We start from the raw sequence: 26602 nt of genomic DNA, 5'->3' as shown, positions 1-26602 counted from the left end.
GGAGGCGCTCTCCACAGGAAAGGGGAGAGGAACTCCAGGGTCGTGCCACCATTCCAAGAGTCCCCCAGATTTGTCAGTCCATTCCAGAGGAACCTGTTTTACCTGCACTGCCTTGACGTTCAAGCCGAGGATCGACTCCCACCACGTGTGCACGTGGGACAGCCCTGTGGGAAAGCCTCGTGGGAAAGCCTCGTGGGAAAGACTCGAGGGAAAACCATAGATCCTTTGATCCACGCGGTGGAATGCGTGACACTGCTGCTACCGCTCTGGAGGTAAGCGCAAGTGCATGCCCGCATTCGAGACGAGGACTGACTCCCCTGGGGAGACTCCAGAAGTACCCCAAGATCCATGTCAGCACTGGAGAGGAATCCTCAGGTTCCGGCCCCGACTCCACACAAGGTCTTAGGCCCCGGCATCGACGGGAGAGTTATCCCGAGAGGCCCCCGAGGAACTCGCATGGGGACTGGCCTTTCCTGAGTCCACCAGAGCGGGTCCCTGAGGTCCCCGTCGTAAGTCGAGAGCACCTGCCGCAACTCGAGAAAATCCAGTAGGTTTTGCCCTCCAGGCGACATGAGGCCCATTTCCGCTGAGGCTTCTCGAGGCTAATCACGTCTAACCACTGGAACTTCCAAAGGGTCCTTCACACCCTTGCTGCAACTCAAGAAGTTCCCCGACATACCCGTCTCCACTCGAGAGGAAGCACGTGGGGTCCCGCACACATCCAGGGGAGCCCCGTTTCCGCCTCCTAGCTCGAGATGAGGAATCCTTTCCCTGTTTCGTAGGGAAAGAATTCCCGGCGTTCCCGACGCATCTCAAAGGAGGCGCTCTCCACAGGAAAGGCGAGAGGAACTCCAGGGTCGTGCCACCATTCCAAGAGTCCCCCAGATGTGTCAGTCCATTCCAGAGGAACCTGTTTTCCCTGCACTGCCTTGACGTTCAAGCCGAGTATCGACTCCCACCACGTGTGCACGTGGGACAGCCCTGTGGGAAAGCCTCGTGGGAAAGCCTCGTGGGAAAGACTCGAGGGAAAAACATAGATCCTTTGATCCACGCGGCGGACTGCGTGACACTGCTGCTTCCGCTCTGGAGGAAAGCCCAAGGGCATGCCCGCATTCGAGACGAGGACTGACTCCCCTGGGGAGACTCCAGAAGTACCCCAAGAACCATGTCAGCACTGGAGAGGAATCCTCAGGTTCCGGCCCCGAATCCACACAAGGTCTTAGGGCCCGGCATCAACGGGAGAGAAATCCCGAGAAGCCCCCGAGGAACTCGCATTTGGACTGGCCTTTCCTGAGGCCACCAGAGCGGGTCCCTGAGGTCCCCGTCGTAAGTCGAGAGCACCTGCCGCAACTCCAGAAAATCCAGGAGGTTTTGCCCTCCAGGCGAGATGAGGCCCATTTCCGCTGAGGCTTCTCGAGTCTAATCACGTCTAACCACTGGAACTTCCAAAGGGTCCTTCTCACCCTTGCTGCAACTGAAGAAGTTCCCCGACATACCCGTCTCCACTCGAGAGGAAGCACGAGGGTCCCGCACACATCCAGGGGAGCCCCGTTTCCGCCTCCTAGCTCGAGATGAGGGATCCTTTCCCTGTTTCGTAGGGAAAGAATTCCCGGCGTTCCCGTCGCATCTCAAGAGAAGGCGCTCTCCACAGGAAAGGCGAGAGGAACTCAAGTGTCGTGCCACCATTCCAAGAGTCCCCCAGATGTGTCAGTCCATTCCAGAGGAACCTGTTTTCCCTGCACTGCCTTGACGTTCAAGCCGAGGATCGACTCCCACCACGTGTGCACGTGGGACAGCCCTGTGGGAAAGCCTCGTGGGAAAGCCTCGTGGGAAAGACACGAGGGAAAACCATAGATCCTTTGATCCACGCGGCGGACTGCGTGACACTGCTGCTACCGCTCTGGAGGAAAGCGCAAGTGCATGCCCGCATTCGAGACGAGGACTGACTCCCCTGGGGAGACTCCAGAAGTACCCCAAGATCCATGTCAGCACTGGAGAAGAATCCTCAGGTTCCGGCCCCGACTCCACACAAGGTCTTAGGCCCCGGCATCGACGGGAGAGGAATCCCGAAAGGCCCCCGAGGAACTCGCATGGGGACGGGCCTTTCCTGAGGCCACCAGAGCGGGTCCCTGAGGTTCCCGTCGTAAGTCGAGAGCACCTGCCGCAACTCGAGAAAATCCAGGAGGTTTTGCCATCCAGGCGAGATGAGGCCCATTTCCGCTGAGGCTTCTCGAGGCTAATCACATCTGACCACTGGAACTTCCAAAGGGTCCTTCACACCCTTGCTGCAACTCAAGAAGTTCCCCGACATACACGTCTCCACTCGAGAGGAAGCACGTGGGGTCCCGCACACATCCAGGGGAGCCCCGTTTCCGCCTCCTAGCTCGAGATGACGGATCCTTTCCCTGTTTCGTAGGGAAAGAATTCCCGGCGTTCCCGTCGCATCTCAAGAGGAGGCGCTCTCCACAGGAAAGGGGAGAGGAACTCCAGGGTCGTGCCACCATTCCAAGAGTCCCCCAGATGTGTCAGTCCATTCCAGAGGAACCTGCTTTACCTGCACTGCCTTGACGTTCAAGCCGAGGATCGACTCCCACCACGTGTGCACGTGGGACAGCCCTGTGGGAAAGCCTCGTGGGAAAGCCTCGTGGGAAAGCCTCGAGGGAAAACCATAGATCCTTTGATCCACGCGGCGGACTGCGTGACACTGCTGCTTCCGCTCTGGAGGAAAGCCCAAGTGCATGCCCGCATTCGAGACGAGGACTGACTCCCCTGGGGAGACTCCAGAAGTACCCCAAGATCCATGTCAGCACTGGAGAGGAATCCTCAGGTTCCGGCCCCGACTCCACACAAGGTCTTAGGCCCCGGCATCGACGGGAGAGGAATCCCGAGAGGCCCCCGAGGAACTCGCATGGGGACTGGCCTTTCCTGACGCCACCAGAGCGGGTACCTGAGGTCCCCGTCGTAAGTCGAGAGCACCTGCCGCAACTCGAGAAAATCCAGGAGGTTTTGCCCTCCAGGCGACATGAGGCCCATTTCCGCTGAGGCTTCTCGAGGCCAATCACGTCTAACCACTGGAACTTCAAAAGGGTCCTTCTCACCCTTGCTGCAACTGAAGAAGTTCCCCGACATACCCGTCTCCACTCGAGAGGAAGCACGAGGGTCCCGCACACATCCAGGGGAGCCCCGTTTCCGCCTCCTAGCTCGAGATGAGGGATCCTTTCCCTGTTTCGTAGGGAAAGAATTCCCGGCGTTCCCGTCGCATCTCAAGAGGAGGCGATCTCCATAGGAAAGGCGAGAGGAACTCCAGGGTCGTGCCACCATTCCAAGATTCCCCAGATGTGTCTGTCCATTCCAGAGGAACCTGTTTTCCCTGCACTGCCTTGACGTTCAAGCCGAGGATCGACTCCCACCACGTGTGCACGTGGGACAGCCCTGTGGGAAAGCCTCGTGGGAAAGCCTCGTGGGAAAGACTCGAGGGAAAACCATAGATCCTTTGATCCACGCGGCGGACTGCGTGACACTGCTGCTACCGTTCTGGAGGAAAGCGCAAGAGCATGCCCGCATTCGAGACGAGGACTGACTCCCCTGGGGAGACTCCAGAAGTACCCCAAGATCCATGTCAGCACAGGAGAGGAATCCTCAGGTTCCGGCCCCGACTCCACACAAGGTCTTAGGTCCCGGCATCGACGGGAGAGGAATCCCGAGAGGCCCCCGAGGAACTCGCATGGGGACTGGCCTTTTCTGAGGCCACCAGAGCTGGGCCCTGAGGTCCCCGTCGTAAGTCGAGAGCACCTGCCGCAACTCGAGAAAATCCAGGAGGTTTTACCCTCCACGCGAGATGAGGCCCATTTCCGCTGAGGCTTCTCGAGGCTAATCACGTCTAACCACTGGAACTTCCAAAGGGTCCTTCACACCCTGGCTGCAACTCAAGAAGTTCCCCGACATACCCGTCTCCAATCGAGAGGAAGCACGTGGGGTCCCGCACACATCCAGGGGAGCCCCGTTTCCGCCTCCTAGCTCGAGATGAGGGATCCTTTCCCTGTTTCGTAGGGAAAGAATTCCCGGCGTTCCCGTCGCATCTCAAGAGGAGGCGCTCTCCACAGGAAAGGCGAGAAGAACTCCAGGGTCATGCCACCATTCCAAGAGTCCCCCAGATGTGTCAGTCCATTCCAGAGGAACCTGTTTTCCCTGCACTGCCTTAACGTTCAAGCCGAGGATCGACTCCAACAACGTGTGCACGTGGGACAGCCCTGTGGGAAAGCCTCGTGGGAAAGCTTCGTGGGAATGACTCGAGGAAAAACCATAGATCCTTTGATCCACGCAGCGGACTGCGTGACACTGCTTCTACCGCTCTGGAGGAAAGCTCAAGTGCATGCCCGCATTCGAGACGAGGACTGACTCCCCTGGGGAGACTCCAGAAGTACCCCAAGATCCATGTCAGCACTGGAGAGGAATCCTCAGGTTCCGGCCCCGACTCCACACAAGGTCTTAGGCCCCGGCATCGACGGGAGAGGAATCCCGAGAGGCCCCCGAGGAACTCGCATGGGGACTGGCCTTTCCTGAGGCCACCAGAGCGGGTCCCTGAGGTCCCGGTCGTAAGTCGAGAGCACCTGCCGCAACTCGAGAAAATCGAGGAGATTTGCCCTCCAGGCGAGATGAGGCCCATTTCCGCTGAGGCTTCTCGAGGCTAATCACATCTAACCACTGAAAATTCCAAAGGGTCCTTCACACCCTTGCTGCAACTCAAGAAGTTCTCCGACATACCCGTCTCCACTCGAGAGGAAGCACGAGGGTCCCGCGAACATCCAGGGGAGCCCCGTTTCCGCCTCCTAGCTCGAGATGAGGGATCCTTTCCCTGTTTCGTAGGGAAAGAATTCCCGGCGTTCCCGTCGCATCTCAAGAGGAGGCGCTCTCCACAGGAAAGGCGAGAGGAACTCCAGGGTCGTGCCACCATTCCAAGAGTCCCCCAGATGTGTCAGTCCATTCCAGAGGAACCTGTTTTCCCTGCACTGCCTTGACTTTCAAGCCGAGGATCGACTCCCACCACGTGTGCACGTGGGACAGCCCTGTGGGAAAGCCTCGTGGGAAAGCCTCGTGGGAAAGACTCGAGGGAAAACCATAGATCCTTTGATCCACGCGGCGGACTGCGTGACACTGCTGCTTCCGCTCTGGAGGAAAGCCCAAGTGCATGCCCGCATTCGAGACGAGGACTGACTCCCCTGGGGAGACTCCAGAAGTACCCCAAGATCCATGTCAGCACTGGAGAGGAATCCTCAGGTTCCGGCCCCGACTCCACACAAGGTCTTAGGCCCCGGCATCGACGGGAGAGGAATCCCGAGAGGCCCCCGAGGAACTCGCATGGGGACTGGCCTTTCCTGAGGCCACCAGAGCGGGTCCCTGAGGTCCCCGTCGTAAGTCGAGAGCACCTGCCGCAACTCGAGAAAATCCAGGAGGTTTTGCCCTCCAGGCGAGATGAGGCCCATTTCCGCTGAGGCTTCTCGAGGCTAATCACGTCTAACCACTGGAACTTACAAAGGGTCCTTCACACCCTTGCTGCAACTCAAGAAGTTCCCCGACATACCCGTCTCCACTCGAGAGGAAGCACGTGGCGTCCCGCACACATCCAGGGGAGCCCCGTTTCCGCCTCCTAGCTCGAGATGAGGGATCCTTTCCCTGTTTGGTAGGGAAAGAATTCCCGGCGTTCTCGTCGCATCTCAAGAGAAGGCGCTCTCCACAGGAAAGGCGAGAGGAACTCAAGTGTCGTGCCACCATTCCAAGAGTCCCCCAGATGTGTCAGTCCATTCCAGAGGAACCTGCTTTCCCTGCACTGCCTTGACGTTCAAGCCGAGGATCGACTCCCACCACGTGTGCACGTGGGACAGCCCTGTGGGAAAGCCTCGTGGGAAAGCCTCGTGGGAAAGACACGAGGGAAAACCATAGATCCTTTGATCCACGCGGCGGACTGCGTGACACTGCTGCTACCGCTCTGGAGGAAAGCGCAAGTGCATGCCCGCATTCGAGACGAGGACTGACTCCCCTGGGGAGACTCCAGAAGTACCCCAAGATCCATGTCAGCACTGGAGAGGAATCCTCAGGTTCCGGCCCCGACTCCACACAGGTCTTAGGCCCCGGCATCGACGGGAGAGGAATCCCGAAAGGCCCCCGAGGAACTCGCATGGGGACGGGCCTTTCCTGAGGCCACCAGAGCGGGTCCCTGAGGTTCCCGTCGTAAGTCGAGAGCACCTGCCGCAACTCGAGAAAATCCAGGAGGTTTTGCCCTCCAGGGGAGATGAGGCCCATTTCCGCTGAGGCTTCTCGAGGCCAATCACGTCTAACCACTGGAACTTCCAAAGGGTCCTTCACACCCTTGCTGCAACTCAAGATGTTCCCCGACATACCCGTCTCCACTCGAGAGGAAGCACGAGGGTACCGCGAACATCCAAGGGAGCCCCGTTTCCGCCTACTAGCTCGAGATGACGGATCCTTTCCCTGTTTCGAGGGAAAGAATTCCCGGCGTTCCCGTCGCATCTCAAGAGGAGGCGCTCTCGACAGGAAAGGCGAGAGGAACTCCAGGGTCGTGCCACCATTCCAAGAGTCCCCCAGATGTGTCAGTCCATTCCAGAGGAACCTGTTTTCCCAGCACTGCCTTGACGTTCAAGCCGAGGATCGACTCCCACCACGTGTGCACGTGGGACAGCCCTGTGGGAAAGCCTCGTGGGAAAGCCTCGTGGGAAAGACTCGAGGGAAAACCATAGATCATTTGATCCACGCGGCGGACTGCGTGACACTGCTGCTACCGCTCTGGAGGAAAGCGCAAGTGCATGCCCGCATTCGAGACGAGGACTGACTCCCCTGGGAAGACTCCAGAAGTACCCCAAGATCCATGTCAGCACTGGAGAGGAATCCTCAGGTTCCGGCCCCGACTCCACACAAGGTCTTAGGCCCCGGAATCGACGGGAGAGGAATCCCGAGAGGCCCCCGAGGAACTCGCATGGGGACTGGCCTTTCCTGAGGCCACCAGAGCGGGTCCCTGAGGTCCCCGTCGTAAGTCGAGAGCACCTGCCGCAACTCGAGAAAATCCAGGAGGTTTTACCCTCCACGCGAGATGAGGCCCATTTCCGCTGAGGCTTTTCGAGGCTAATCACGTCTAACCACTGGAACTTCCAAAGGGTCCTTCACACCCTTGCTGCAACTCAAGAAGTTCCCCGACATACCCGTCTCCACTCGAGAGGAAGCACGTGGGGTCCCGCACACATCCAGAGGAGCCCCGTTTCCGCCTCCTAGCTCGAGATGAGGGATCCTTTCCCTGTTTCGTAGGGAAAGAATTCCCGGCGTTCCCGTCGCATCTCAAGAGGAGGCGCTCTCCACAGGAAAGGCGAGAAGAACTCCAGGGTCGTGCCACCATTCCAAGAGTCCCCCAGATGTGTCAGTCCATTCCAGAGGAACCTGTTTTCCCTGCACTGCCTTGACGTTCAAGCCGAGGATCGACTCCAACAACGTGTGCACGTGGGACAGCCCTGTGGGAAAGCCTCGTGGGAAAGCTTCGTTGGAATGACTCGAGGAAAAACCATAGATCCTTTGATCCACGCAGCGGACTGCGTGACACTGCTTCTACCGCTCTGGAGGAAAGCGCAAGTGCATGCCCGCATTCGAGACGAGGACTGACTCCCCTGGGGAGACTCCAGAAGTACCCCAAGATCCATGTCAGCACTGGAGAGGAATCCTAAGGTTCCGGCCCCGACTCCACACAAGGTCTTAGGCCCCGGCATCGACGGGAGAGGAATCCCGAGAGGCCCCCGAGGAACTCGCATGGGGACTGGCCTTTCCTGAGGCCACCAGAGCGGGTCCCTGAGGTCCCCGTCGTAAGTCGAGAGCACCTGCCGCAACTCGAGAAAATCCAGGAGATTTGCCCTCCAGGTGAGATGAGGCCCAATTCCGCTGATGCTTCTCGAGGCTAATCACATCTAACCACTGAAAATTCCAAAGGGTCCTTCACACCCTTGCTGCAACTCAAGAAGTTCTCCGACATACCCGTCTCCACTCGAGAGGAAGCACGAGGGTACCGCGAACATCCAAGGGAGCCCCGTTTCCGCCTACTAGCTCGAGATGACGGATCCTTTCCCTGTTTCGTAGGGAAAGAATTCCCGGCGTTCCCGTCGCATCTCAAGAGGAGGCGCTCTCCACAGGAAAGGCGAGAGGAACTCCAGGGTCGTGCCACCATTCCAAGAGTCCCCCAGATGTGTCAGTCCATTCCAGAGGAACCTGTTTTCCCAGCACTGCCTTGACGTTCAAGCCGAGGATCGACTCCCACCACGTGTGCACGTGGGACAGCCCTGTGGGAAAGCCTCGTGGGAAAGCCTCGTGGGAAAGACTCGAGGGAAAACCATAGATCATTTGATCCACGCGGCGGACTGCGTGACACTGCTGCTACCGCTCTGGAGGAAAGCGCAAGTGCATGCCCGCATTCGAGACGAGGACTGACTCCCCTGGGAAGATTCCAGAAGTACCCCAAGATCCATGTCAGCACTGGAGAGGAATCCTCAGGTTCCGGCCCCGACTCCACACAAGGTCTTAGGCCCCGGAATCGACGGGAGAGGAATCCCGAGAGGCCCCCGAGAAACTCGCATGGGGACTGGCCTTTCCTGAGGCCACCAGAGCGGGGCCCTGAGGTCCCCGTCGTAAGTCGAGAGCACCTGCCGCAACTCGAGAAAATCCAGGAGGTTTTACCCTCCACGCGAGATGAGGCCCATTTCCGCTGAGGCTTCTCGAGGCTAATCACGTCTAACCACTGGAACTTCCAAAGGGTCCTTCACACCCTTGCTGCAACTCAAGAAGTTCCCCGACATACCCGTCTCCACTCGAGAGGAAGCACGTGGGGTCCCGCACACATCCAGAGGAGCCCCGTTTCCGCCTCCTAGCTCGAGATGAGGGATCCTTTCCCTGTTTCGTAGGGAAAGAATTCCCGGCGTTCCCGTCGCATCTCAAGAGGAGGCGCTCTCCACAGGAAAGGCGAGAAGAACTCCAGGGTCGTGCCACCATTCCAAGAGTCCCCCAGATGTGTCAGTCCATTCCAGAGGACCTGTTTTCCCTGCACTGCCTTGACGTTCAAGCCGAGGATCGACTCCAACAACGTGTGCACGTGGGACAGCCCTGTGGGAAAGCCTCGTGGGAAAGCTTCGTTGGAATGACTCGAGGAAAAACCATAGATCCTTTGATCCACGCAGCGGACTGCGTGACACTGCTTCTACCGCTCTGGAGGAAAGCGCAAGTGCATGCCCGCATTCGAGACGAGGACTGACTCCCCTGGGGAGACTCCAGAAGTACCCCAAGATACATGTCAGCACTGGAGAGGAATCCTAAGGTTCCTGCCCCGACTCCACACAAGGTCTTAGGCCCCGGCATCGACGGGAGAGGAATCCCGAGAGGCCCCCGAGGAACTCGCATGGGGACTGGCCTTTCCAGAGGCCACCAGAGCGGGTCCCTGAGGTCCCCGTCGTAAGTCGAGAGCACCTGCCGCAACTCGAGAAAATCCAGGAGATTTGCCCTCCAGGCGAGATGAGGCCCAATTCCGCTGATGCTTCTCGAGGCTAATCACATCTAACCACTGAAAATTCCAAAGGGTCCTTCACACCCTTGCTGCAACTCAAGAAGTTCTCCGACATACCCGTCTCCACTCGAGAGGAAGCACGAGGGTACCGCGAACATCCAAGGGAGCCCCGTTTCCGCCTACTAGCTCGAGATGACGGATCCTTTCCCTGTTTCTTAGGGAAAGAATTCCCGGCGTTCCCGTCGCATCTCAAGAGGAGGCGCTCTCCACAGGAAAGGCGAGAGGAACTCCAGGGTCGTGCCACCATTCCAAGAGTCCCCCAGATGTGTCAGTCCATTCCAGAGGAAACTGTTTTCCCTGCACGGCCTTGACGTTCAAGCCGAGGATCGACTCCCACCACGTGTGCACGTGGGACAGCCCTGTGGGAAAGCCTCGTGGGACAGCCTTGTGGGAAAGACTCGAGGGAAAACCATAGATCCTTTGATCCACGCGGCGGACTGCGTGACACTGCTGCTACCGCTCTGGAGGAAAGCGCAAGTGCATGCCCGCATTCGAGACGAGGGCTGACTCCCCTGGGGAGACTCCAGAAGTACCCCAAGATCCATGTCAGCACTGGAGAGGAATCCTCAGGTTCCGGCCCCGACTCCACACAAGGTCTTAGGCCCCGGCATCGACAGGAGAGGAATCCCGAGAGGCCCCCGAGGAACTCGCATGGGGACTGGCCTTTCCTGAGGCCACCAGAGCGGGTCCCTGAGGTCCCCGTCGTAAGTCGAGAGCACCTGCCGCAACTCGAGAAAATCCAGGGGGTTTTGCCCTCCAGGCGAGATGAGTCCCATTTCCGCTGAGGCTTCTGGAGGCTAATCATATCTAACCACCGGAACTTCCAAAGGGTCCTTCACAACCTTGCTGCAACTCAAGCAGTTCCGCGACATACCCGTCTCCACTCGAGAGAAAGCACGTGGGGTCCCGCACACATCCAGGGGAGCCCCGTTTCCGCCTCCTAGCTCGAGATGAGGGATCCTTTCCCTGTTTCGTAGGGAAAGAATTCCCGGCGATCCCGTCGCATCTCAAGAGGAGGCGCTCTCCACAGGAAAGGGGAGAGGAACTCCAGGGTCGTGCCACCATTCCAAGAGTCCCCCAGATGTGTCAGTCCATTCCAGAGGAAACTGTTTTCCCTGCACTGCCTTGACGTTCAAGCCGAGGATCGACTCCCACCACGTGTGCACATGGGACAGCCCTGTGGGAAAGTCTCCTGGGAAAGACTCGAGGGAAAACCATAGATCCTTTGATCCACACGGCGGACTGCGTGACACTGCTGCTACCGCTCTGGAGAAAAGCGCAATTGCATGGCTGCATGCGAGACGAGGACTGACTCCCCTGGGGAGACTCCAGAAGTACCCCAAGATCCATGTCAGCACTGGAGAGGAATCCTCAGGTTCCGGCCCCGACTCCACACAAGGTCTTAGGCCCCGGCATCGACAGGAGAGGAATCCCGAGAGGACCCCGAGGAACTCGCATGGGGACTGGCCTTTCCTGAGGCCACCAGAGCGGGTCCATGAGGTCCCCGTCGTAAGTCAAGAGCACCTGCCGCAACTCGAGAAAATCCAGGAGGTTTTGCCCTCCAGGCGAGATGAGGCCCATTTCCGCTGAGGCTTCTCGAGGCTAATCACATCTAACCACTGGAACTTCCAAAGGGTCCTTCACACCCTTGTTGCAACTCAAAAAGTTCCCCGACATACCCGTCTCCACTCGAGAGGAAGCACGTGGGGTCCCACACACATCCAGGGGAGCCCCGTTTCTGCCTCCTAGCTCGAGATGAGGGATCCATTCCCTGTTTCGTAGGGAAAGAATTCCCGGCGTTCCCGTCGCATCTCAAGAGGAGGCGCTCTCCACACGAAAGGCGAGAGGAACTCCAGGGTCGTGCCACCATTCCAAGAGACCCCCATATGTGTCAGTCCATTCCAGAGAAACCTGTTTTCACTGTACTGCCTTGACGTTCAAGCCGAGGATCGAGTCCCACCACGTGTGCACGTGGGACAGCCCTGTGGGATAGCCTCGTGGGAAAGCCTCGTGGGAAAGACTCGAGGGAAAACCATAGATCCTTTGATCCACGCGGCGGACTGCGTGACACTGCTGCTACCGCTCTGGAGGAAAGCGCAAGTGCATGCCCGCCTTCGAGACGAGGACTGACTCCCCTGGGGAGACTCCAGAAGTACCCCAAGATCCATGTCAGCACAGGAGAGGAATCCTCAGGTTCCGGCCCCGACTCCACACAAGGTCTTAGGCCCCGGCATCGACGGGAGAGGAATCCCGAGAGGCCCCAGAGGAACTCGCATGGGGACTGGCCTTTCCTGAGGCCACTAGAGCGGGTCCCGAGGTACCCGTCGAAAGTCGAGAGCACCTGCCGCAAATCGAGAAAATCCAGGAGGTCCTGCCCTCCAGGCGAGATGAGGCCCATTTCCGCTGAGGCTTCTCGAGGCTAATCACATCTAACCACTGAAACTTCCAAAGGGTCCTTCACACCCTTGCTGCAACTCAAGAAGTTCCCCAACCTACCCGTCTCCACTCGAGAGGAAGCACGAGGGTCCCGCACACATCCAGGGGAGACCCGTTTCCGCCTCCTAGCTCGAGATGAGGAATCCTTTCCCTGTTCCGTAGGGAAAGAATTCCCGGCGGTCCCGTCGCATCTCAAGAGGAGGCGCTCTCGACAGGAAAGGCGAGAGGAACTCCGGGGTCGTGCCACCATTCCAAGAGTCCCCCAGATGTGTCAGTCCATTCCAGAGGAACCTGTTTTCCCTGCACTGCCTTGACGTTCAAGCCGAGGATCGACTCCCACCACGTGTGCACGTGGGACAGCCCTGTGGGAAAGCCTCGTGGGAAAGCCTCGTGGGAAAGACTCGAGGGAAAACCATAGATCCTTTGATCCAGGCGGCGGACTGCGTGACACTGCTGCTACCGCTCTGGAGGAAAGCGCAAGTGCATGCCCGCCTTCGAGACGAGGACTGACTCCCCTGGGGAGACTCCAGAAGTACCCCAAGATCCTTGTCAGCACTGGAGAGGAATCCTCAGGTTCCGGACCCGACTCCACACAAGGTCTTAGGCCCCGGCATTGACGGGAGAGGAATCCCGAGAGGCCCCCGAGGAACTCGCATGGGGACTGGCCTTTCCTGCGGCCACCATAGCGGGTCCCTGAGGTCCCCGTCGTATGTTGAGAGCACCTGCCGCAACTCGAGAAAATCCAGGAGGTTTTGCCCTCCAGGCGAGATGAGGCCCATTTCCGCTGAGGCTTCTCGAGGCCAATCACGTCTAACCACTGGAACTTCCAAAGGGTCCTTCACACCCTTGCTGCAACTCAAGAAGTTCCCCGACATACCCGTCTCCACTCGAGAGGAAGCACGTGGGGTCTCGCACACATCCAGGGGAGCCCCGTTTCCGCCTCCTAGCTCGAGATGAGGGATCCTTTCCCTGTTTCGTAGGGAAATATTCCCGGCTTTCCCGTCGCATCTCAAGAGGAGGCGCTCTCCACAGGAAAGGCGAGAGGAACTCCAGGGTCGTGCCACCATTCCAAGAGTCCCCCAGATGTGTCAGTCCATTCCAGAGGAACCTGGTTTCCCTGCACTGCCTTGACGTTCAAGCCGAGGATCGACTCCCACCACGTGTGCACGTGGGACAGCCCTGTGGGAAAGCCTCGTGGGAAAGACTCGATGGAAAACCATAGATCCTTTGATCCACGCGGCGGACTGCGTGACACTGCTGCTACCGCTCTGGAGGAAAGCCCAAGTGCATGCCCGCATTCGAGACGAGGACTGACTCCCCTGGGGAGACTCCAGAAGTACCCCAAGATCCATGTCAGCACTGGAGAGGAATCCTCAGGTTCCGGCCCCGACTCCACACAAGGTCTTAGGCCCCGGCATCGACGGGAGAGGAATCCCGAGAGGCCCCCGATGAACTCGCATGGGGACTGGCCTTTCCTGAGGCCACCAGAGCGGGTCCCTGAGGTCCCCGTCGTAAGTCGAGAGCACCTGCCGCAACTCGAGAAAATCCAGGGGGTTTTGCCCTCCAGGCGAGATGAGACCCATTTCCGCTGAGGCTTCTCGAGGCTAATCACGTCTAACCACTGGAACTTCCAAAGGGTCCTTCACACCCTTGCTGCAACTCAAGAAGTTCCCAGACATACCCGTCTCCACTCGAGAGGAAGCACATGGGGTCCCGCACACATCCAGGGGAGCCCCGTTTCCGCCTCCTAGCTCGAGATGAGGGATCCTTTCCCTGTTTCGTAGGGAAAGAATTCCCGGCGTTCCCGTCGCATCTCAAGAGGAGGCGCTCTCCACAGGAAAGGCGAGAGGAACTCCAGGGTCGTGCCACCATTCCAAGAGTCCCCCAGATGTGTCAGTCCATTCCAGAGGAACCTGTTTTCCCTGCACTGCCTTGACGTTCAAGCCGAGGATCGACTCCCACCACGTGTGCACGTGGGACAGCCCTGTGGGAAAGCCTCGTGGGAAAGCCTCGTGGGAAACACTCGAGGGAAAACCATAGATCCTTTGATCCACGCGGCGGACTGCGTGACACTGCTGCTACCGCTCTGGAGGAAAGCGCAAGTGCATGCCCGCATTGGAGACGAGGACTGACTCCCCTGGGGAGACTCCAGAAGTACCCCAAGATCCATGTCAGCACTGGATAGGAATCCTCAGGTTCCGGCCCCGACTCCACACAAGGTCTTAGGCCCCGGCATCGACGGGAGAGGAATCCCGAGAGGCCCCCGAGGAACTCGCATGGGGACTGGCCTTTCCTGAGGCCACCAGAGCGGGTCCCTGAGGTCCCCATCGTAAGTCGAGAGCACCTGCCGCAACTCGAGAAAATCCAGGAGGTTTTGCCCTCCAGGCGAGATGAGGCCCATTTCCGCTGAGGCTTCTCGAGGCCAATCACATCTAACCACTGGAACTTCCAAAGGGTCCTTCACACCATTGCTGCAACTCAAGAAGTTCCCCGACATACCCGTCTCCACTCGAGAGGAAGCACATGGGGTCCCGCAAACATCCAGGGGAGCCCCATTTCCGCCTCCTAGCTCGAGATGAGGGATCCTTTCCCTGTTTCGTAGGGAAAGAATTCCCGGCGTTCTCGTCGCATCTCAAGAGGAGGCGCTCTCCACAGGAAAGGCGAGAGGAACTCCAGGGTCGTGCCACCATTCCAAGAGTCCCCCAGATGTGTCAGTCCATTCCAGAGGAACCTGTTTTCCCTGCACTGCCTTGACCTTCAAGCCGAGGATCGACTCCCACCACGTGTGCACGTGGGACAGCCCTGTGGGAAAGCCCCGTGGGAAAGCCTCGTGGGAAAGACTCGAGGGAAAACCATAGATCCTTTGATCCACGCGGCGGACTGCGTGACACTGCTGCTACCGCTCTGGAGGAAAGCGCAAGTGCATGCCCGCATTCGAGACGAGGACTGACTCCCCTGGGGAGACTCCAGAAGTACCCCAAGATCCATGTCAACACTGGAGAGGAATCCTCAGGTTCCGGCCCCGACTCCACACAAGGTCTTAGGCCCCGGCATCGACGGGAGAGGAATGCCGAGAGGCCCCCGAGGAACTCGCATGGGGACTGGCCTTTCCTGAGGCCACCAGAGCGGGTCCCTGAGGTCCCCGTCGTAAGTCGAGAGCACCTGCCGCAACTCGAGAAAATCCAGGAGGTTTTGCCCTCCAGGCGAGATGAGGCCCATTTCCAAAGACGCTTCTCGAGGCTAATCACATCTAACCACTGGAACTTCCAAAGGGCCCTTCACACCGTTGCTGCAACTCAAGAAGTTCCCCGACATACCCTTCTCCACTGGAGAGGAAGCACGTCGGTCCCGCACACATCCAGGGGAGCCCCGTTTCCGCCTCCTAGCTCGACATGAGTGATCCTTTCCCTGTTTCGTAGGGAAAGAATTCCCGGCGTTCCCGTCGCATTTCAAGAGGAGGCGCTCTCCACAGGAAAGACGAGAGGAACTCCAGGGTCGTGCCACCATTCCAAGAGTACCCCAGATGTGTCAGTCCATTCAAGAGGAACCAGTTTTCCCTTCACTGCCTTGACGTTCAAGCCGAGGATCGACTCCCACCACGTGTGCACGTGGGACAGCCCTGTGGGAAAGCCTCGTGGGAAAGCCTCGTGGGAAAGACTCGAGGGAAAACCATAGATCCTTTGATCCACGTGGCGGACTGCGTGACACTGCTGCTACCGCTCTGGAGGAAAGCGCAAGTGCATGCCCGCATTCGAGACGAGGACTGACTCCCCTGGGGAGACTCCAGAAGTACCCCAAGATCCATGTCAGCCCTGGAGAGGAATCCTCAGGTTCCGGCCCCGACTCCACACAAGGTCTTAGGCCCTTGCATTGAGGGGAGAGGAATCCTGAGAGGCCCCCGAGGAACTCGCATGGGGACTGGCCTTTTCTGAGGCCACCAGAGCGGGTCCCTGAGGTCCCCGTCGTAAGTCGAGAGCACCTGCCACAACTCGAGAAAATCCAGGAGGTTTCGCCCTCCAGGCGAGATGAGGCCCATTTCCGCTGAGGCTTCTCGAGGCCAATCACATCTAACCACTGGAACTTCCAAACGGTCCTTCACACCCTTGCTGCAACTCAAGAAGTTCCCCGACATACCCGTCTCCACTCGAGAGGAAGCACGTGGGGTCCCGCACACATCCAGGGGAGCCCCGTTTCCGACTCCTAGCTCGAGATGAGGGATCCTTTCCCTGTTTCGTAGGGAAAGAATTCCCGGCGTTCCCGTCGCATCTCAAGAGGAGGCGCTCTCCACAGGAAAGGCGAGAGGAACTCCAGGGTCATGCCACCATTCCAAGAGTCCCCCAGATGTGTCAGTCCATTCCAGAGGAACCTGTTTTCCCTGCACTGCCTTGACGTTCAAGCCGAAGATCGACTCCCACCACGTGTGCTCGTGGGACAGCCCTGTGGGAAAGCTTCGTGTGAAAGCCTCGTGGGAAAGACTCGAGGGAAAACCATAGATCCTTTGCTCCACGCGGCGGACTGTGTGACACTGCTGCTACCGCTCTGGAGGAAAGCGCAAGTGCATGCCCGCATTCGAGACGAGGACGACTCCCCTTGGGAGACTCCAGAAGTACCCCAAGATCCATGTCAGCACTGGAGAGGAATCCTCAGGTTCCAGCCCCGACTCCACACAAGGTCTTAGGCCCCGGCATCGACGGGAGAGGAATCCCGAGAGGCCCCAGTGGAACTCGCATGGGGACTGGCCTTTCCTGAGGCCAGCAGAGCGGGTCCCTGAGGTCCCCATCGTAAGTCGAGAGCACCTGCCGCAACTCGAGAAAATCCAGGAGGTTTTGCCCTCCAGGCGAGATGAGGCCCATTTCCGCTGAGGCTTCTCGAGGCTAATCAGGTCTAACCACTGGAACTTCCAAAGGGTCATTCACACCCTTGCTGCAACTCAAGAAGTTCCCCGACATACCCGTCTCCACTCGAGAGGAAGCACGTGGGTCCCGCACACATCCAATGGAGCCCCGTTTCCGCCTCCTAGCTCGACATGAGGGATCCTTTCCCTGTTTCGTAGGGAAAGAATTCCCGGCGTTCCCGTCGCATCTCAAGAGGAGGCGCTCTCCACAGGATTGGCGAGAGGAACTCCAGGGTCGTGCCACCATTCCAAGAGTCCCCCAGATGTGTCAGTCCATTCCAGAGGAACCTGTTTTCCCTGCACTGCCTTGACGTTGAAGCCGAGGATCGACTCCCACCACGTGTGCACGTGGGACAGCCCTGTGGAAAGCCTCGTGGAAAGCCTCGTGGAAAGACTCGAGGGAAAACCATAGATCCTTTGATCCACGCGGCAGACTGCGTGACACTGCTGCTACTACTCTGGAGGAAAGCGCAAGTGCATGCCCGCATTCGAGACGAGGACTGACTCCCCTGGGGAGACTCCAGAAGTACCCCAAGATCCATGTCAACACTGGAGAGGAATCCTCAGGTTCCAGCCCCGACTCCCCACAAGGTCTTATGCCCCGGCATCGACGGGAGAGGAATCCCGAGAGGCCCCCGTGGAACTCGCATGGGGACTGGCCTTTCCTGAGGCCACCAGAGCGGTTCCCTGAGGTCCCCGTCGTAAGTCGAGAGCACCTGCCGCAACTCGAGAAAATCCAGGAGGTTTTGCCCTCCAGGCGAGATGAGGCCCATTTCCGCTGAGGCTTCTCGAGGCCAATCACATCTAACCACTGGAACATCCAAAGGGTCCTTCACACCCTTGCTTCAACTCAAGAAGTTCCCCGACATACCTGTCTCCACTCGAGAGGAAGCACGTGGGGTCCCGCACACATCCAGGGGAGCCCCGTTTCCGCCTCCTAGCTCGAGATGAGGGATCAATTCCCTGTTTCGTAGGGAAAGAATTCCCGGCGTTCCCGTCGCATCTCCAGAGGAGGCGCTCTAAACAGGAAAGGCGAGAGGAACTCCAGGGTCGTGCCACAATTCCAAGAGTCCCCCAGATGTGTCAGTCCATTCCAGAGGAACCTGTTTTCCCTGCACTGCCTTGACGTTCAAGCCGAGGATCGACTCCCACCACGTGTGCACGTGGGACAGCCCTGTGGGAAAGCCTCGTGGGAAAGACTCGAGGGAAAACCATAGATCCTTTGATCCACGCGGCAGACTGCGTGACACTGCTGCTACTGCTCTGGAGGAAAGCGCAAGTGCATGCCCGCATTCGAGACGAGGACTGACTCCCCTGGGGAGACTCCAGAAGTACCCCAAGATCCATGTCAACACTGGAGAGGAATCCTCAGGTTCCAGCCCCGACTCCACACAAGGTCTTAGGCCCCGGCATCGACGGGAGAGGAATCCCGAGAGGCCCCCGTGGAACTCGCATGGGGACTGGCCTTTCCTGAGGCCACCAGAGCGGTTCCCTGAGGTCCCCGTCGTAAGTCGAGAGCACCTGCCGCAACTCGAGAAAATCCAGGAGGTTTTGCCCTCCAGGCGAGATGAGGCCCATTTCCGCTGAGGCTTCTCGAGGCCAATTACATCTAACCACTGGAACTTCCAAAGGGTCATTCACACCATTGCTGCAACTCAAGAAGTTCCCCGACATACCCGTCTCCACTCAAGAGGAAGCACGTGGGGTCCCGCACACATCCAGGGGAGCCCCGTTTCCGCCTCCTAGCTCGAGATGAGGGATCCTTTCCCTGTTTCGTAGGGAAAGAATTCCCGGCGTTTCCGTCGCATCTCAAGAGGAGGCGCTCTCCACAGGAAAGGCGAGAGGAACTCCAGGGTCGTGCCACCATTCCAAGAGTCCCCCAGATGTGTCAGTCCATTCCAGAGGAACCTGTTTTCCCTGCACTGCCTTGACGTTCAAGCCGAGGATCCACTCCCACCCCGTGTGCACGTGGGACAGCCCTGTGGGAAAGCCTCGTGGGAAAGCCTCGTGGGAAAGACTCGAGGGAAAACCATAGATCCTTTGATCCACGCGGCGGACTGCGTGACACTGCTGCTACCGCTCTGGAGGAAAGCGCAAGTGCATGCCCGCATTCGAGACGAGGACTGACTCCCCTGGGGAGACTCCAGAAGTACCCCAAGATCCATGTCAGCACTGGAGAGGAATCCTCAGGTTCCGGCCCCGACTCCACACAAGGTCTTAGGTCCCGGAATCGACGGGAGAGGAATCCCAAGAGGCCCCCGAGGAACTCGCATGGGGACTGGCCTTTCCTGAGGCCACCAGAGCGGGTCCCTGAGGTCCCCGTCGTAAGTCGAGAGCACCTGCCGCAACTTGAGAAAATCCAGGAGGTTTTGCCCTCCAGGCGAGATGAGGCCCATTTCCGCTGAGGCTTCTCGAGGCCAATCACATCTAACCACTGGAACTTCCAAAGGGTCCTTCACACCCTTGCTGCAACTCAAGAAGTTCCCCGACATACCCGTCTCCACTCGAGAGGAAGCACGTGGTGTCCCGCACACATCCAGGGGAGCCCCGTTTCCGCCTCCTAGCTCGAGATGAGGGATCCTTTCCCTGTTTCGTAGGGAAAGAATTCCCGGCGTTCCCGTCGCATCTCAAGAGGAGGCGCTCTCCACAGGAAAGGCGAGAGGAACTCCAGGGTCGTGCCACCATTCCAAGAGTCCCCCAGATGTGTCATTTCATTCCAGAGGAACCTGTTTTCCCTGCACTGCCTTGACGTTCAGGCCGAGGATCGACTCCCACCACGTGTGCACGTGGGACAGCCCTGTGGGAAAGCCTCGTGGGAAAGCTTCGTGGGAAAGACTCGAGGGAAAACCATAGATCCTTTGATCCACGCGGCGGACTGAGTGACACTGCTGCTACCGCTCTGGAGGAAAGCGCAAGTGCATGCCCGCATTCGAGACGAGGACTGACTCCCCTGGGGAGACTCCAGAAGTACCCCAAGTTCCATGTCAGCACTGGAGAGGAATCCTCAGGTTCCGGCCCCGACTCCACACAAGGTCTTAGGCCCCGGCATCGACGGGAGTGGAATCCTGAGAGGCCCCCGAGGAACTCGCATGGGGACTGGCCTTTCCTGAGGCCACCAGAGCGGGTCCCTGAGGTCCCGGTCGTAAGTCGAGAGCACCTGCAGCAACTCGAGAAAATCCAGGAGGTTTTGCCCTCCAGGCGAGATGAGGCCCATTTCCGCTGAGGCTTCTAGTGGCTAATCACGTCTAACCACTGGAACTTCCAAAGGGTCCTTGACACTCTTGCTGCAACTCAAGAAGTTCCCCGACATACCCGTCTCCACTCGTGAGGAAGCACGTGGGGTCCCGCACACATCCAGGGGAGCCCCGTTTCCGCCTCCTAGCTCGAGATGAGGGATCCTTTCCCTGTTTCGTAGGGAAAGAATTCCCGGCGTTCCCGTCGCATCTCAAGAGGAGGCGCTCTCCACAGGAAAGGCGAGAGGAACTCCAGGGTCGTGCCACCATTCCAAGAGTCCCCCAGATGTGTCAGTCCATTCCAGAGGAACCTGTTTTCCCTGCACTGCCTTGACGTTCAAGCCGAGGATCCACTCCCACCCCTTGTGCACGTGGGACAGCCCTGTGGGAAAGCCTCGTGGGAAAGCCTCGTGGGAAAGACTCGAGGGAAAACCATAGATCCTTTGATCCACGCGGCGGACTGCGTGACACTGCTGCTACCGCTCTGGAGGAAAGCGCAAGTGCATGCCCGCATTCGAGACGAGGACTGACTCCCCTGGGGAGACTCCAGAAGTACCCCAAGATCCATGTCAGCACTGGAGAGGAATCCTCAGGTTCCGGCCCCGACTCCACACAAGGTCTTAGGCCCCGGCATCGACGGGAGAGGAATCCCGAGAGGCCCCCGAGGAACTCGCATGGGGACTGGCCTTTCCTGAGGCCACCAGAGCGGGTCCCTGAGGTCCCCGTCGTAAGTCGAGAGCACCTGCCGCAACTTGAGAAAATCCAGGAGGTTTTGCCCTCCAGGCGAGATGAGGCCCATTTCCGCTGAGGCTTCTCGAGGCCAATCACATCTAACCACTGGAACTTCCAAAGGGTCCTTCACACCCTTGCTGCAACTCAAGAAGTTCCCCGACATACCCGTCTCCACTCGAGAGGAAGCACGTGGTGTCCCGCACACATCCAGGGGAGCCCCGTTTCCGCCTCCTAGCTCGAGATGAGGGATCCTTTCCCTGTTTCGTAGGGAAAGAATTCCCGGCGTTCCCGTCGCATCTCAAGAGGAGGCGCTCTCCACAGGAAAGGCGAGAGGAACTCCAGGGTCATGCCACCATTCCAAGAGTCCCCCAGATGTGTCAGTCCATTCCAGAGGAACCTGTTTTCCCTGCACTGCCTTGACGTTCAAGCCGAGGATCGACTCCCACCACGTGTGCACGTGGGACAGCCCTGTGGGAAAGCCTCGTGGGAAAGCCTCGTGGGAAAGACTCGAGGGAAAACCATAGATCCTTTGATCCACGCGGCGGACTGCGTGACACTGCTGCTACCGCTCTGGAGGAAAGCGCAAGTGCATGCCCGCATTCGAGACGAGGACTGACTCCCCTGGGGAGACTCCAGAAGTACCCCAAGATCCATGTCAGCACTGGAGAGGAATCCTCAGGTTCCGGCCCCGACTCCACACAAGGTCTTAGGTCCCGGCATTGACGGGAGAGGAATCCCGAGACACCCCCGATGAACTCGCATGGGGACTGGCCTTTCCTGAGGCCACCAGAGCGGGTCCCTGAGGTCCCCGTCGTAAGTCGAGAGCACCTGCGGCAACTCGTGAAAATCCAGGAGGTTTTGCCCTCCAGGCGAGATGAGGCCCATTTCCGCTGAGGCTTCTCGAGGCTAATCACGTCTAACCACTGGAACTTCCAAAGGGTCCTTCACACCCTTGCTTCAACTCAAGAAGTTCCCCGACATACCCGTCTCCACTCGAGAGGAAGCACGTGGGTCCCGCACACATCCAGGGGAGCCCCGTTTCCGCCTCCTAGCTCGAGATGAGGGATCCTTTCCCTGTTTCGTAGGGAAAGAATTCCCGGCGTTTCAGTCGCATCTCAAGAGGAGGCGCTCTCCACAGGAAAGGCGAGAGGAACTGCAGGGTCGTGACACCATTCCAAGAGTCACCCAGATGTGTCAGTCCATTCCAGAGGAACCTGTTTTCCCTGCACTGCCTTGACGTTCAAGCCGAGGATCCACTCCCACCACGTGTGCACCTGGGACAGCCCTGTGGGAAAGCCTCGTGGGAAAGCCTCGTGGGAAAGACTCGAGGGAAAACCATAGATCCTTTGATCCACGCGGTAGAAGCGTTACACTGCTGCTACCGCTCTGGAGGAAAGCGCAAGTGCATGCCCGCATTCGAGATGAGGACTGACTCCCCTGGGGAGACTCCAGAAGTACCCCAAGATCCATGTCAGCACTGGAGAGGAATCCTCAGGTTCCGGCCCCGACTCCACACAAGGTCTTAGGCCCCGGCATCGACGGGAGAGGAATCCCGAGAGGCCCCCGAGGAACTCGCATGGGGACTGGCCTTTCCTGAGGCCACCAGAGCGGGTCCCTGAGGTCTCCGTCGTAAGTCGAGAGCACCTGCCGCAACTCGAGAAAATCCAGGAGGTTTTGCCCTCCAGGCGAGATGAGGCCCATTTCCGCTGAGGCTTCTCGAGGCTAATCACGTCTAACCACTGGAACTTCCAAAGGGTCCTTCACACCCTTGCTGCAACTCAAGAAGTTCCCCGACATACACGACTCCACTCGAGACGAAGCACGTGGGTCCCGCACACATCCAGGGGAGCCCCTTTTCCGCCTCCTAGCTCGAGATGAGGGATCCTTTCCCTGTTTCGTAGGGAAAGAATTCCCGGCGTTCCCGTCGCATCTCAAGAGGAGGCGCTCTCCACAGGAAAGGCGAGAGGAACTCCAGGGTCGTGCCACCATTCCAAGAGTCCCCCAGATGTGTCAGTCCATTCCAGAGGAACCTGTTTTCCCTGCACTGCCTTGACGTTCAAGCCGAGGATCGACTCCCACCACGTGTGCACGTGGGACAGCCCTGTGGAAAGCCTCGTGGGAAAGCCTCGTGGGAAAGACTCGAGGGAAAACCATAGATCCTTTGATCCACGCGGCGGACTGCGTGACACTGCTGCTACCGCTCTGGAGGAAAGCGCAAGTGCATGCCCGCATTCGAGACGAGGACTGACTCCCCTGGGGAGACTCCAGAAGTACCCCAAGATCCATGTCAGCACTGGAGAGGAATCCTCAGGTTCCGGCCCCGACTCCACACAAGGTCTTAGGACCCGGCATCGACGGGAGAGGAATCCCGAGAGGCCCCCGAGGAACTCGCATGGGGACTGGCCTTTCCTGAGGCCACCAGAGCGGGTCCCTGAGGTCCCCGTCGTAAGTCGAGAGCACCTGCCGCAACTTGAGAAAATCCAGGAGGTTTTGCCCTCCAGGCGAGATGAGGCCCATTTCCGCTGAGGCTTCTCGAGGCCAATCACATCTAACCACTGGAACTTCCAAAGGGTCCTTCACACCCTTGCTGCAACTCAAGAAGTTCCCCGACATACCCGTCTCCACTCGAGAGGAAGCACGTGGGGTCCCGCACACATCCAGGGGAGCCCCGTTTCCGCCTCCTAGCTCGAGATGAGGGATCCTTTCCCTGTTTCGTAGGGAAAGAATTCCCGGCGTTCCCGTCGCATCTCAAGAGGAGGCGCTCTCCACAGGAAAGGCGAGAGGAACTCCAGGGTCATGCCACCATTCCAAGAGTCCCCCAGATGTGTCAGTCCATTCCAGAGGAACCTGTTTTCCCTGCACTGCCTTGACGTTCAAGCCGAGGATCGACTCCCACCACGTGTGCACGTGGGACAGCCCTGTGGGAAAGCCTCGTGGGAAAGACTCGAGGGAAAACCATAGATCCTTTGATCCACGCGGCGGACTGCGTGACACTGCTGCTACCGCTCTGGAGGAAAGCGCAAGTGCATGCCCGCATTCGAGACGAGGACTGACTCCCCTGGGGAGACTCCAGAAGTACCCCAAGATCCATGTCAGCACTGGAGAGGAATCCTCAGGTTCCGGCCCCGACTCCACACAAGGTCTTAGGTCCCGGCATTGACGGGAGAGGAATCCCGAGACGCCCCCGAGGAACTCGCATGGGGACTGGCCTTTCCTGAGGCCACCAGAGCGGGTCCCTGAGGTCCCCGTCGTAAGTCGAGAGCACCTGCGGCAACTCGTGAAAATCCAGGAGGTTTTGCCCTCCAGGCGAGATGAGGCCCATTTCCGCTGAGGCTTCTCGAGTCTAATCACGTCTAACCACTGGAACTTCCAAAGGGTCCTTCACACCCTTGCTTCAACTCAAGAAGTTCCCCGACATACCCGTCTCCACTCGAGAGGAAGCACGTGGGTCCCGCACACATCCAGGGGAGCCCCGTTTCCGCCTCCTAGCTCGAGATGAGGGATCCTTTCCCTGTTTCGTAGGGAAAGAATTCCCGACGTTTCCGTCGCATCTCAAGAGGAGGCGCTCTCCACAGGAAAGGCGAGAGGAACTCCAGGGTCGTGACACCATTCCAAGAGTCACCCAGATGTGTCAGTCCATTCCAGAGGAACCTGTTTTCCCTGCACTGCCTTGACGTTCAAGCCGAGGATCGACTCCCACCACGTGTGCACGTGGGACAGCCCTGTGGGAAAGCCTCGTGGGAAAGACTCGAGGGAAAACCATAGATCCTTTGATCCACGCGGCGGACTGCGTGACACTGCTGCTACCGCTCTGAAGGAAATCGCAAGTGCATGCCCGCATTCGAGACGAGGACTGACTCCCCTGGGGAGACTCCAGAAGTACCCCAAGATCCATGTCAGCACTGGAGAGGAATACTCAGGTTCCGGCCCGGACTCCACACAAGGTCTTAGGCCCCGGCATCGACGGGAGAGGAATCCCGAGAGGCCCCCGAGGAACTCGCATGGGGACTGGCCTTTCCTGAGGCCACCAGAGCGGGTCCCTGAGGTCCCCGTCGTAAGTCGAGAGCACCTGCCGCAACTCGAGAAAATCCAGGAGGTTTTGCCCTCCAGGCGAGATGAGGCCCATTTCCGCTGAGGCTTCTCGAGGCTAATCACGTCTAACCACGGGAACTTCCAAAGGGTCCTTCACACCCTTGCTGCAACTCAAGAAGTTCCCCGACATACCCGTCTGCACTCGAGAGGAAGCACGTGGGTCCCGCACACATCCAGGGGAGCCCTGTTTCCGCCTCCTAGCTCGAGATGAGGGATCCTTTCCCTGTTTCGTAGGTAAAGAATTCCCGTCATTCCCGTCGCATCTCAAGAGGAGGCGCTCTCCACAGGAAAGGCGAGAGGAACTCCAGGGTCGTGACACCATTCCAAGAGTCACCCAGATGTGTCAGTCCATTCCAGAGGAACCTGTTTTCCCTGCACTGCCTTGACGTTCAAGTCGAGGATCCACTCCCACCACGTGTGTACGTGGGACAGCCCTGTGGGAAAGCCTCGTGGGAAAGCCTCGTGGGAAAGACTCGAGGGAAAACCATAGATCCTTTGATCCACGCGGCGGACTGCGTGACACTGCTGCTACCGCTCTGGAGGAAAGCGCAAGTGCATGCCCTCATTCGAGACGAGGACTGACTCCCCTGGGGAGACTCCAGAAGTACCCCAAGATCCATGTCAGCACTGGAGAGGAATCCTCAGGTTCCGGCCCCGACTCCACACAAAGTCTTAGGCCCCGGCATCGACGGGAGAGGAATCCCGAGAGGCCCCCGAGGAACTCGCATGGGGACTGGCCTTTCCTGAGGCCACCAGAGCGGGTCCCTGAGGTCCCCGTCGTAAGTCGAGAGCACCTGCCGCAACTCGAAAAAATCCAGGAGGTTTTGCCCTCCAGGCGAGATGAGGCCCATTTCCGGTGAGGCTTCTCGAGGCCAATCACATCTAACCACTGGAACTTCCAAAGGGTCCTTCACACCCTTGCTGCAACTCAAGAAGTTCCACGACACACCCGTCTCCACTCGAGAGGAAGCACGTGGGGTCCCGCACACATCCAGGGGAGCCCCTTTTCAGCCTCCTAGCTCGAGATGAGGGATCCTTTCCCTGTTTCGTAGGGAAAGAATTCCCGGCGTTCCCGTCGCATCTCAAGAGGAGGCGCTCTCCACAGGAAAGGCGAGAGGAACTCCAGGGTCGTGCCACCATTCCAAGAGTCCCCCAGATGTGTCAGTCCATTCCAGAGGAACCTGTTTTCCCTGCACTGCCTTGACGTTCAAGCCGAGGATCGACTCCCACCACGTGTGCACGTGGGACAGCCCTGTGGGAAAGCCTCGTGGGAAAGCCTCGTGGGAAAGACTCGAGGGAAAACCATAGATCCTTTGATCCACGCGGCGCACTGCGTGACACTGCTGCTACCGCTCTGGAGGAAAGCGCAAGTGCATGCCCGCATTCGAGACGAGGACTGACTCCCCTGGGGAGACTCCAGAAGTACCCCAAGATCCATGTCAGCACTGGAGAGGAATCCTCAGGTTCCGGCCCCGACTCCACACAAGGTCTTAGGCCCCGGCATCGACGGGAGAGGAATCCCGAGACGCCCCAGAGGAACTCGCATGGGGACTGGCCTTTCCTGAGGCCACCAGAGCGGTTCCCTGAGGTCCCCGTCGTAAGTCGAGA

This window comes from Ovis canadensis, chromosome 20 (assembly GCF_042477335.2).
Source record: "Ovis canadensis isolate MfBH-ARS-UI-01 breed Bighorn chromosome 20, ARS-UI_OviCan_v2, whole genome shotgun sequence".
In the NCBI taxonomy this organism is placed as follows: domain Eukaryota; kingdom Metazoa; phylum Chordata; class Mammalia; order Artiodactyla; family Bovidae; genus Ovis; species Ovis canadensis.
The sequence above is the reverse complement of the archived record's forward strand: the minus strand, read 5'-3'. Positions refer to the sequence as shown.